This window comes from Bos taurus, chromosome 3 (genome assembly GCF_002263795.3).
Source record: "Bos taurus isolate L1 Dominette 01449 registration number 42190680 breed Hereford chromosome 3, ARS-UCD2.0, whole genome shotgun sequence".
NCBI classification, from domain to species: Eukaryota; Metazoa; Chordata; class Mammalia; order Artiodactyla; family Bovidae; genus Bos; species Bos taurus.
In genome coordinates, this window is record NC_037330.1 from 22,569,754 (window position 1) to 22,581,460 (window position 11,707).

Genomic DNA, 11,707 nt, shown 5'->3' on the forward strand with positions numbered 1-11,707 from the left:
AAATTCACTCATTCCTGTCCATTTTAGTTCACTGATTCCTAAAATGTTGATGTTCACTTTTGCCATCTCCTGTTTGACCACTTCCAATTTACCTTGATTCATGGACCTAACATTCCAGGTTCCTATGCAATATTGTTCTTTACAGCATCAGATTTTACTTCCATCACCAGTCACATCCACAACTAGGCATTGTTTTTCCTTTGGCTCCATCTCTTCATTCTTTCTGGAATTTATTCTCCACTCTTCTCCAGTAGCATAATGGGCACCTACCGACCTGGGGAGTTCATCTTTCAGTGTCATATCCTTTTGCCTTTTCATACTGTTCATGGTGTTCTCAAGGCAAGAGTGCTGAAATGGCTTGTCATTCCCTTCTCCAGTGGATGACATTTTGTCAGCACTCTCCACCATGACCCGTCTGTCTTGGGTGGCCCTACACAGCATGGCTTATAGTTTCATTGAGTTATACAAGGCTGTGGTCCATGTGATGTTTGATTAGTTTTCTGTGATTGTGGTTTTCATTCTGTCTGCTCTCTGAGGGATAAGGATAAAAGGCTTATGGAAGTTTCCTGATGAGAGAGACTGACTGTGGGGGAAACTGGGTCTTGTTCTGATGGGCGGGTCCATGCTCAGTAAGTCTTTAATCCAATTTTCTGTTGATTGGTGGGGCTGTGTTTCCTCTCTGTTGTTTGACCCTATCGTGGAGGTAATGAAGATAATGGCGACCTCCTTCAAAAGGTCCCATGCACACACTGCCACACTCAGTGCCCCTGTGCCAGGAACAGGAGCTCTGCCCCTGGTAAAGGTCATGGGGAAGGAGGCTCGGCATACGCAAAGGCAGGATGGAGCCTCAGGAGTCCCCCTGGAAATTCTCGAGCATCTACCCCCAAAACCAGTGTCTGCCTACTTTCTGCTTTGTGCTCTCACCTACACCTCTGACTTTATGGGGGGCTGTCCCCCACTACCTCTCTCTGAAAAAAGAATTAACTTACAGCTCCAGTTAATAATTCCTGGGTGTGACAGTGTTTCAACCTACAAACTCCTTTGGAAGTCCTCTAGCCTGCCTGAATAGGTTTTTCGGGCCACATGTGATTGTTCAGAGCCTCCCAACTGTGAGAGGCATGAGATGTTCTAAACTGTCTGAATACAGATTCCTTTGAGCAGTTAAAAGATTGATTAGAAATTGTATTGGTGAAGGGTTTTTCACTTGTTGGGCCAATATTTGCTGCTAAGTTTCCATATCCCTTACCTGCCGTGTCCCTGGCAGTGTATTGATTAATATAATTGGTGTAAGTAGTAGCTTTAACGTTTGTAATCTTAGACCCTTGAGTTAATTCTTTTTCTTGTTATAGCCCACCACACCTTTGCCCTATAGGAATGCAACTTTATCTAATGCTTTTGGAGGGTGGCGCCTGACTTTAGAATAATCACCTTTAGAGAAAAATAAGTTTCTCAAAATGTTAACAGGCCTCCGGGCCAGAAGATGATGCAAATCACCTAAACTTTTGCATATGATAAGTTTGCAGGAAGAAAGCCTGGCTTACTGCATGACTCTACCCCTTCCCCCATTATCCTCTATGAATAACTTAAGGTATAAAAACTACTTTGGAAAATAAAGTGCGGGCCTTGTTCACAGAAACTTGGTCTCCCCATGTCGTCCTTTCTCTCACCTTCTGGCTGAATTATTCAGCCTCTTTTCTCCACTGAATTTCCTCACTGAGCCATCCTTATTTAACCACTCTTTATATCCTTAATTAACGTTTAATTAAGCAATTGTTTCCTGATCCTTGCCAACGCCATCCCCGCTTCGAATTCCCTGGATCCACCGGGGCTGGACCCCGGCACCCCTGACCCTGCAGCAGGCCATCGCCAACCCACGCCTCCGCTGGAAACTCCTGGACACTCACAGGCAAGTGTGGGTCATTCTCTTGTGGGGTCAGTGCTCCTTTCTTCTGGGTCCCAAGGTTTTGTCTGTGCCCTCCGAGTGTGTTTCCCTAGTCCTGTGTAAGTTCTAGCGGCTCTATGGTGGAGTTAATGGTGACTTCCTCAAAGAGGGCTTATGTCACACCTAGGCCTGCTGCACTGAGTCCCTGCCCCTGCGGCAGGCCACTGCTGACCGGACCTCCGCAGGAGACACTCAAACACTCAAAGGCAGGCTGGTTCAGTCTCTGTGAGGGTCTCCTGGTGGTTTCCTTACCTCGTGCCTGGATTTTTTTCCTCTGCCTCATGGAGAAGATATCCTTTCTTTCTGTATCCCAGCGAACTGCCCTAGCTCAGGGAATTCTCTGGCCTTCCAGTGGTTAGGACTCTTCCCTACCAGGGTAGGGGGCACAAGTAAAAGAGGCTTTCTAAAGAGAAAGGTCCCACCGAGACTCAGACTCAGATCGCTGGATTCAAAGTCCAGAGTGCTCACCATTACACCATGGAACCATGACCAATTTGTTGGCTCACTCTTCCACTGCTGAGCCAGGTGGCGCGCAGCGCCGCGGGCCCAGGACTCGCCTCCCGCCGGTCGCTCTAGTCACCCTGCCTCGAGTGGCTTCCTCCGCGACGCCAGGGGGCGCCTGACTCGCCGGTCCGCGGCCGTCTCTTCAGGTTTGGACGTTGTGGAAAGAACTGAAATCCATTTGGGGTGGATTAGTAACTTTTTCCTGGTACTAGGAAAGTTTTTAGGAAAAGGTTACTAGACTTCCCCCAAATCCCCCTGTTCTACCGGCATTTCTAGAGTTTTCTGCCCTGAGGTAAAATTCCCCCCAGGGAAAAAAGTCCCTTTCCTATTTGCAGTTGTCCTCTTCCCGCTGCCCTGGGAGCTCTGAACATCCTCAGAAGAGGCCTTAGGACTTCGTGGAATGTCCCCTCCCTGGGACCTCAGGTCCAAGGGTTTAATCGTGGGGCTCTGCCGGCTTCATTGGAGTGGGTGAGCAGAGCGTTCTCTGTGTTGGGAATGCGATCGGAACCAAAGCGACCGCGGCCCCCACGCTGCTGGCGCCCCGCGGGGTGTGGTTGGGTGTGAGCAGCTGACGGTGTTTCTTCTGGGCTGTTTCCTCCCTCATCTTCCTTCTCTCTTCTTCCTTCCAGGTTCATCCACTCCCCACCCATCCGCGTCCCCAAGACGGCGGCGGTCGCTCGGTCCTGAGGGAAGCTCAGCGTGGCCCGTGGGCTTCTCTCTAGACTTTTTCACTCTCCGAGCTTTTATATGGTTCAAAGGCCAGTTTTAAAGATTTGAAAATCGGCCACTTTGGAAAGCCTTTCACACCCTCCCACTCCGCAGAAGGGAATGCGCAAGAAAGAAGGGCATGTGTCCAACTCCAGCCCAAGAGGCTGTGTCCTCACCTGTCACCTGGGCGGGGGCTCCCAAGGCGGCGAGGAGCAGGCGGCCAGGGCAGTGCGCCCTACGTTGGGGTGTGGAAGGCCACTCGCTGGTGTCAGTGCCCAGACGTCCGCATGTTAAGACTCAGCACTCTGTGTTTTCAGCACAGGAGGCAGCTATATTATCCTGTAGCTCTCATATTGTGTCCAGACTCTCTTTTGTTCTGTGTGCACAGGTGGGGCAGCTGCAGAATCTCATTCCTCCTGGATCTTCACATAGTTCTGTCCTGCGATGGTTTCTCCCAGCCTTCACTACATGCTAGTCTTCTCTCTGGACCATCTGGAGCACTGGGGCCACCCTGATCTACATGATTTCCCATCCAGATTCCAGAGGAACTGCTAGGCTGGCAAAGGTTGAAGGCCCAGGCATGGAAATCACCAACTGGTCAGACTCCAGATTGGTGCCCCTCAACACTCAGTAATAATTAACAGTTACAGAATGCCACCAAAACTATGATTTGAAGGTGTTACGTCCTTTAAAAACATTAATACACATTACTTCTTAGAACAGCTTTAGGCTTACAGATAAACTGAGCAGCTAGTACAGAGTTCTCTCACTTATGGTCTATTCTCCCTCACACAATTTCCCCTATTATTAGTATTTTGTATTAGTAAATACAGGACAGTGGAAATACCATGAGCAGGCAGGTGATATTGAGGCTTAGCCATTGCACTCTGTAGTGCTGACCTGATTTCCACAATGTGGGAAACATGACTGCATAATTTGTGGTAGTAGGGAACTGCATTCTCACTCTCCCCTGACAATTAATGGTTAATAACAGGACAATTCAGTATATTCAGGAGTTTTGGTAAATTCTTGGAGGGCATTTCTGGGTTGTGTTTCCCTGGAAGATAAACCTTCTGGCTCCCCTTCTAAATCCTTTGGGAAAAAAGACTGTTGCTGCATTCCTTTCAAATGCCAGGCTGTGAATTGAGGACCAGCAAGATTTAATGAGGATTAAGGCCTAATCAACCAACTGGGTATACTTCCTTTTGGATCTCATTCCACTGGGACTAGAATGGATCAGGTTACTCCTTCACTGCAGAAATGCCAGAGATTTTGAACTCAGGAAGACCTGTGTGGCCAAGTGACTACCTCTCCCAGCTGAGGAAGAACAAATGTTTCTGATATGTCCCTGGCTTTCCCTCTTTATTTTTCATAATACACCACCAGAGGTTGAAATCTGGCTGAGAACCAGGGTTACTGAGCCAGGAAAGACCATACAGCTTAGGGGTGGCGGGGAGGAAAACCAGGACCCTTCTGTAGTAATCTCTAGGCATCATTTGTCACGTCTTCCGATGAACCCATCACCACTACATTTTTTGTGACTTCCTGGTTACTGGACTGAAGTGAAGTGAAATTTGCTCAGCTGAGTCCAACACTTTGCAACCCCATGGACTACACAGTCCATGGAATTCTCCAGGCCAGAATACTGGAGTGCGTAGCCTTTCCCTTCTCAAAGGGATCTTTCCAACCCAGGTCTCCTGCACTGTGGGCAGATTCTTTACCAACTGAGCTATCAGGGAAGAAGTTGAGACAATACTTTATTCATCTCTGTGTTCATGATTCCTGGTGCTGAGTCAAGTACTGAGGAGGTTCTCAGCAATTATCAGTCACAGTTTGAATAAAAGTTGCAAATCTCCAACCATGTCAACTACGTTCCAGTTGTACTGTCAGGGATGCTTTGCTTTCTCCCACTATGTAACAAAGCCCTTTACTTAGAGAGGAGTCCGCTCTACATTATCCTTGCCATATAACACTCACCAGTGTGACTCTGAGGAAGATACAACTGTTCTTAGGATTCCTCAATGGTTCACACTGTCATTAGGAAGAGATGTCCTTGATCTACCCTCCCAGCCTCTTGGCTGCTGCAACACCCCACCTGAGGAGAGCAAGCACATTTTGTTGAAAATATCCACTTGCACTCTTTCTCTCATGGCTTTGATTTTCTCAGAGAAATACAGCATTAAAAAAAAAAGCACTCAACAAATATTTAAGAGATACTGTGTGTAAAGCCTTTCAAACTCTAAATGCAAAAGAATATTATTAATATCTCTGCTTCAGATATAAATGTCCCCTCCTTTCCTTGGCCCCTTCTGGCAACAGGGCAGAACTATTTAAAGTAAAAATGGACATCTCCAATTCTTCTCTAAATATCATTTATCCATCTTGGCCCATACTTACTTGGAAGGCTTCCACTGCAAGGGCAGCTCCAAGGTCTAGACGGGGCAGGTCTAGGGCAGAGCCTCAAGGTCCCATCCTCCTCCTTCTGAAATTGGTGCTCCCAGCAGTATAAACCAATCCTGATCCAGCATGTGGATCACCTCGGCAGGTGCACAAGTTCCCTGTGGACTAAGTTACTCTCCCAGTTCTTCTTGCTCAGCTCAGACTGCTCCATGAAGAGTTGGATGATGCTGTATGTAGTCCTCTGTTTTCCTTGATTTTCCTGAACTCAACTTGTCACTTCCTTTGGTTAGCACCATTTCCTTGGCCTTATTTGGGTTATTCTCATCTTCCAAACTTGCTGATTTTCTTTAATTTTAGTGTGTGGGCTCAGTTGAGGCTCCTGCAGGAAACACAGAAAGGACCAAGGCCAGATCTTGGCTGCAGTTCCCAGGGCACATTTAGCATGCATCTCAGCCCCTTATGCAACTCTAAGAAAACTGAACAGGATGGAATTCAGAGAATTTGAATAACAAGTTTATTTTACTGATGAAACTGAGGCCCAAATAGATTAGGGGATTTCCCCAAGCTCCAACCATGCAAATCTCCAACCCCTTGGTGGCAAGAAAGCCACAACAAAGCTGTGGATACAAGCTTCTCTGTCCAAAGCACATGATACACCCTTTAGGAATGCACAGCTGAATTTCAATGGACATTGGATCAAACGTCAGTATTCCCACTGTTAAAACAAAAATATCTGAAAGACCTTTTCTGAGACAATTCTTTTACTACAGTCCCTTAGTCCTATTATTTATACTCAGTCAGTTTTCAATCCTGGCCAACAATGGGACAAAGGAATGCATGAATACAAATAAAATTTATCAAAGCCGTAATTAAATAATATTTATGTGACTCTCTGTAAAATGTCTGGCTTCTGTGTTAAAAGATCATCTTCCTGAGAGCAGGAGCTCTGCCTGCCTTATTCACCCAACCCCCCTCAAGAGCCTGCCGTGGAAAAAAAAAAAAAAAATCCTGCCAGATGGAATATTCAGTAAATACCAAGTGGATAAGTAACAGTTACCAGGAATAACTAACTTTTACTAGTGTTCTAGTCCCTATCATATTCCCAGTCAGATCCTGTCCCAGGTCTGTGCAGAAGCAATAAAAGCACAGCCGTAAGTAAAGCAGTACAAGATGCAAATACCAACACACCATATACCAAGTCTGCTTTACATGGTGATTTCATTACCCTCTTTGAGCAGATTGATCTTATATACAACAGAGAAGAACACATAATGTAATAGAGAAGACAGCATTAACTTTGCATGAGTAAATGTAATCGTGCAGCAGACAGGCTTCAATTACTGAGCATTAGCTATACAGGTAAAGAATATCTATGTCATAGTCACTGTGGTGCTTCCTAAAATTCTCTGGAGATAAGGTTCAAGAAACTGCATTTCAGACAAAATTTCCAAGGAGACCGTCACGTAAGGAAAAGGTCTGACCACTAAACAGTCTAGAATGGAAATCCCCAAAGCCCTAGTGGCAACAAGAATGACTCAGATTAAGCAAAGCAAGACCTTTGTCAAGGTGGCCTCTCAAGGGAAAACGTCTCCTTTTCCAGGAAGGGTACCTACCTGAGGTAGGACACAAAGAGGACCCTGCTTCCCCAGTCTGAGCTTTTAGTGCCTCCATTGTCTTAAAAGACTCTGCTCTAATTGGTGGGCTATCTCAGCCCTCGTATGGGTCATTTCTTTATCAAGATCTCTGTAGCTCCCAAATATGGCTGCTGCTACTGGCTGTGTCCCTAGGGCAAGCTGCAGCACCTCTACTGCTCCAGGAGACCCTCCAAGACCAGCAGGAAAGCAAATGGGAACAGGTGGGTTAAGTGGTCTGCAGTACCTATGGCTGCAAACTGTGGAGAGGAAGAACAGGAAGGCCACTGCTCTGAAGAGACATAAGAGGACTTCCCTGGTGGTCTAGTGGTTAAGAATCCACCTGCCAATGCAGGGGACACAGTTTGATCCCTGGTCCGAGAAGATTCCACGTGCCTCTGAGCAACTAAGCCCATGTACCACAACTACTGAAGCTCCCTGCCTAGAGCCCATGCTCCACATCAAGAGAAGTCACCGCAATGAGAAACCCATGCACTGCAAGTAGAGAGTAGCCCCCAATTGCTACAACTAGAGAGAGACCAGCACAGAACAAAGAGGCAGTGCAGCCAAAAGTAAATAAAATCTTAAAATATGTAAATAAAATAAAGAAACACAAGGAAAAAAAGACCTCAGTTATTTTATTCTCCTCTTGGAGAAAGAGATGGCAGAGGTCAGTTCTGGGCTCCACAGTTCTATGCTTTCTCTTAAGTGACCTTTCTTCAGATGAATTGAAAGAAATCGTGACCGACAGAATTCAGGTCAATAGCAGATGGTGACTGCAGTCATGAAATTAAAAGATGCTTACTCCTTGGAAGGAAAGTTATGACCAACCTAGATAGCATATTCAAAAGCAGAGACATTACTTTGCCAACAAAATTGAGCCACAGAATATTCCAGAAACTTAGTCAAAGTCACACTGTAACTCAGTCAAGTTTGAACCTACAGCTTAAGATACCAGAATGCTCTGATTTCTCATTATAGAGATTTCCAATGAGAGAGAAAAATACCAGTCTCTGATGCCCTGAGATGGCCTGACACTTACAGTCTGACTGATTTCGTCTCTTGTTGGAAATAAACAATCTCAGATACAGAATATCAACTTAAGACAAGGTTTTTCTGAAACCTTTATAAAATCAATAAAAGAAGGCACCTTCATAATTTTGCCCAGAGAAAAATGAGGTCACTGGGCAACCTACAAAATCTCAAACATCTTCCTGTTTTCATAAGGAAATAACTGCTACATCCTTACTCCAATCATAGAATTGTGCACACTAACAGTATTCAATATGGAGCAAACCCTGTGTTTTCCAATCTTTCCCCAAATCACAAATCACCCAACCAAGCCCAAATCTTATAATAGGATTACACCCAACCACACCTTGAAACCAAGTATCCTGAAAGCCAAGTTCCTCTGGGAGTTTATTTTTAAATTATCTATAAAAAAATATTATTCCTTTTCTTGTCCAACACCTGATCCTCTCAAGACTGAGTATCAAAGAAAAGTGGGCCACTGACATGGAACAGGACCCTATGGGGCTCTCCTATTTACAAAAGCCTTTCCATGTCCCTCATTTCATATTTGTTGGGGAAAAGTTTCAGCTTCCTAGACCTTCACTGGGTTTCAAAGGGCAGATTCAAACTAATTAAGTGAGGGAATGCAGAGACAAAGACGGTCAAGAAATAATAATACATGTTCTGAGCTAACGTTAGCCAAAAGGGGAATATGGCCAACGTTTAGACATGGAGGTGAAGCAGCTGTTGTTCTCTGAAGGTCGTTCACAGTATCCAGCAGATACCAGATCACCACAGTCCCAAGCCCTACAGACACTTAGCAGCAGGTGCCAAGGGGTGACAGCTACACTGTAACACACCTTTCCACAGACCTCCCTAAGCTTCACTTTGGTAGCTGGAAGCACTCGGACTGTTGGATTGACAGGTTTGTTGACTCTTCAACTTCTCTCCTGAGTGGACACGACTGAGCTACTCAACAACTTCCCTCCTGAGCTTTCACTTCCCCAATTCTTTTCACAATTGGAAAGAAAGAAACAATAATGCAGCCATGCGGCACGGTCTAGGTTCCAACTCAAGGAACGTACATAACTATCTGATACATATCTCTTAATTTCTTCAGGAACTAGGGCCTCACCCACGTGGGAAGGATGGTGGGAGGATGGTACATTCAGGCAGAGCACAGGCACCGGAACCCCAGATTAGTTAGAACCGGAAGACTGACTGAGATTCCTGGAACAGGACCCTGTTACCTCACCACCAACCAGTCCAGGAAGATCATATACCCTGCAGCTCTCCCCCTAAAGACTGCCTATAAAAACTCTCCCCCAAAACTTATCAGGCCGTCTGAGCCTTTTGAACAGGCAGGAGTCCCCTTTCTCCTTGCCCAGCCCTGCAATAAGCCTTTCTCTGCTTCAGACTCCTGCATTTGCTTTTGTTTGGCCTTACTGTGCCTCCAGCACACAAACTCCTGTTACACAATCCAGCAGAGCCTGAAGGGCATGGGTGCACATAGTGTGAAGTGGAGCACGGTGGTCGCTTCGATTTCCACCCCCCAACGAAACCGGCAGCGCCTTCCCCCATTCTGCCCTGGGGTCCCAGGAAGGGGACATCCCACGAAGTCCCAAGGGCTCTTCTGGGGACGTTCAGAGTTCCCAGGGCAGCGGGAAGAGGACGATTGCAAAGAGGAAAGGGACTTTTTTTTTTCCCCTGGCGGGAATTTTACCTCAGGGCAGAGAACTCTAGAAATGCAGGGAGAGCGGGTGCATTTAGGGGAGGCCTAAAAGTCCCTCCCTGTTGCTCACCCCGAATGGATTTCAACTCTTTCCACGACGTCCAAACCTGAAGAGACGGCCGCGGGCCGGCGCCCCCTGGCGTCACGGAGGAAGCGGCTCGGGTCCGGGTGACGAGAGGTGGGGCGGGAGGCGAGTCCTGGGCCCTCCCAGCTGAGTACGGTCTGGATCATCTGTGGGACAGTACCCATTAGTCGTTGTTCCGTGGTGTAGTGGTGAGCGCTCTGGGCTCTGAATCCAGCGATCCAGGTTCAAATCTCGGTGGAATATTTCTGTTTAACTAGAAGGCTTTTTACTCCCCTAATAAAACCTGTTTTCCGGCTCCCGTATCCGCGACCAGCGCGGTGCGCACGGATTTGGCAGGCAGGTATGAGATCATCCCGGGTGTCCCCGCTGGACCCGGGCGACTCAGCCCGTTACTGGCCGTCCGAGGCCCGGCCCTGCCGCCAGGGGGCGAGGCGACCTAACCATTGCCATAGCCCTGTCGGGTCCCCTGGGTCTCGCGGGTAAAAAGCAGAGACAGAGACTCCAGAGTCCTGCCTCCCCAGGGGGCTTCGCACCGCACGTCTTGTAACTGCACGGCTGTCCTTGTGAGTAAATGGTGGCGGGGGGTGGAGGGGGCTGCGATGTCGCTGACCAGCCAGGATGGCAGCTTTCGGGTAGAGGGTTCCAGACCTGAATGGGAAGAACTGTATTTTATTCAGGTGCCCTATTATTCCGAATTTTAATTGATGCTATTCCAGTTCAGTTCAATTTTATTTAGAAATTCTCGTTCCTAGGTCTCCAATGGATGTGGAAAGCCACTGTTAGGCTAAGATTTGAAGCTTAACTCCAGGAAATTTCGTCCTTTCTTCTCAAGTTCAGCCAGGAAGAGGAGAAAGTTCAAGGATCCAGCATCTGAGGAAACCAGGGGTCCCTGACCCACCTCCACCCAGGCCTTTGAGCCACCCGCTGAACTTATAGTCAAGGCTAGACTATAAGGAATATACCTTGTTTGGTTACACGTGAGTTGGAAACCACATTGGTTTTGTTATCATTATAAAATGAATTTCTAAGGTGTCACCTCTGGACACTGAGAACACAGTGTAAAAATTAATCTGTTAAAGCCTTTTGTGGAACAAGCATATGGATAAGAACTATCCCAAGAGACTATAAAACAATAATTTATATGTACCCCCAGGACAGTGACAAAATAAAACTGCTTTCCTCAATTATATTGTTATTGGCATTGTTGGTATTTTTTTATTCTTTTGTCTATAATGCACAGAAAATTAAAGGAGACTGTATGAGATACCACATTTCTATTCCAGTTTCATTAAAAACGAAACTACTGATATTAGTGGAAAGAGATTCAGCTGAAAGATAGACATTCAATTTAAAAAACCTGTAGTTCTGAATTTGAATTATGAATATATATGAATAGGTACAAGTATGAATATATATTTGCTACCTCTGTCCACTGCAAAGATGTAGAAATAAAACAGTTCTAATGGATATCTTTAGGTTAAACAATTTGATTTGGAAATAATGTTTTGCACCAAGAGAAACCAGAGATTCTTAGAGAAATGACTGACTCCAAGTCAGAAAATAGTCAAGATGAGACAGAAGCACCTTGTCATACTGATATCAAGAAAGGTCTCAAAGAGAATTAGAATCTTATCAAAAGGATGAAGGAGCCAACTTAAAGTCACTTTCACTACTGAAAGAGAAGTTAATTGGAG

At 46.2% G+C, this 11,707-nt stretch overlaps 2 long non-coding RNA genes across 3 annotated transcripts in view; one reads left to right on the forward strand and one right to left on the reverse strand.

Annotated features, from left to right (window-relative positions):
• The window catches only part of LOC112445956 (uncharacterized), a 35,981-nt gene extending 25,895 nt beyond the window's left edge, over positions 1 to 10,086 (reverse strand). Inside the window, exons 1-2 of one of the 2 annotated variants that reach the window (XR_009493872.1) lie at positions 9,999 to 10,086; positions 5,552 to 5,933 (exon numbers count right to left, since the gene is read on the reverse strand). This is a non-coding gene — a long non-coding RNA (uncharacterized lncRNA). Of the gene's footprint in view, positions 1 to 5,551; positions 6,701 to 9,998 lie in introns of those variants that run through there. The other variant, XR_003033971.2, reaches the window with a different exon arrangement.
• A 403-nt stretch (positions 10,087 to 10,489) lies between these two features.
• On the forward strand, positions 10,490 to 11,197 carry LOC112445955 (uncharacterized). The gene is made up of 2 exons (XR_003033970.2): positions 10,490 to 10,576; positions 10,766 to 11,197. It is a non-coding gene; the product is annotated as an uncharacterized lncRNA (long non-coding RNA).
• Positions 11,198 to 11,707: the final 510 nt, after the last annotated feature.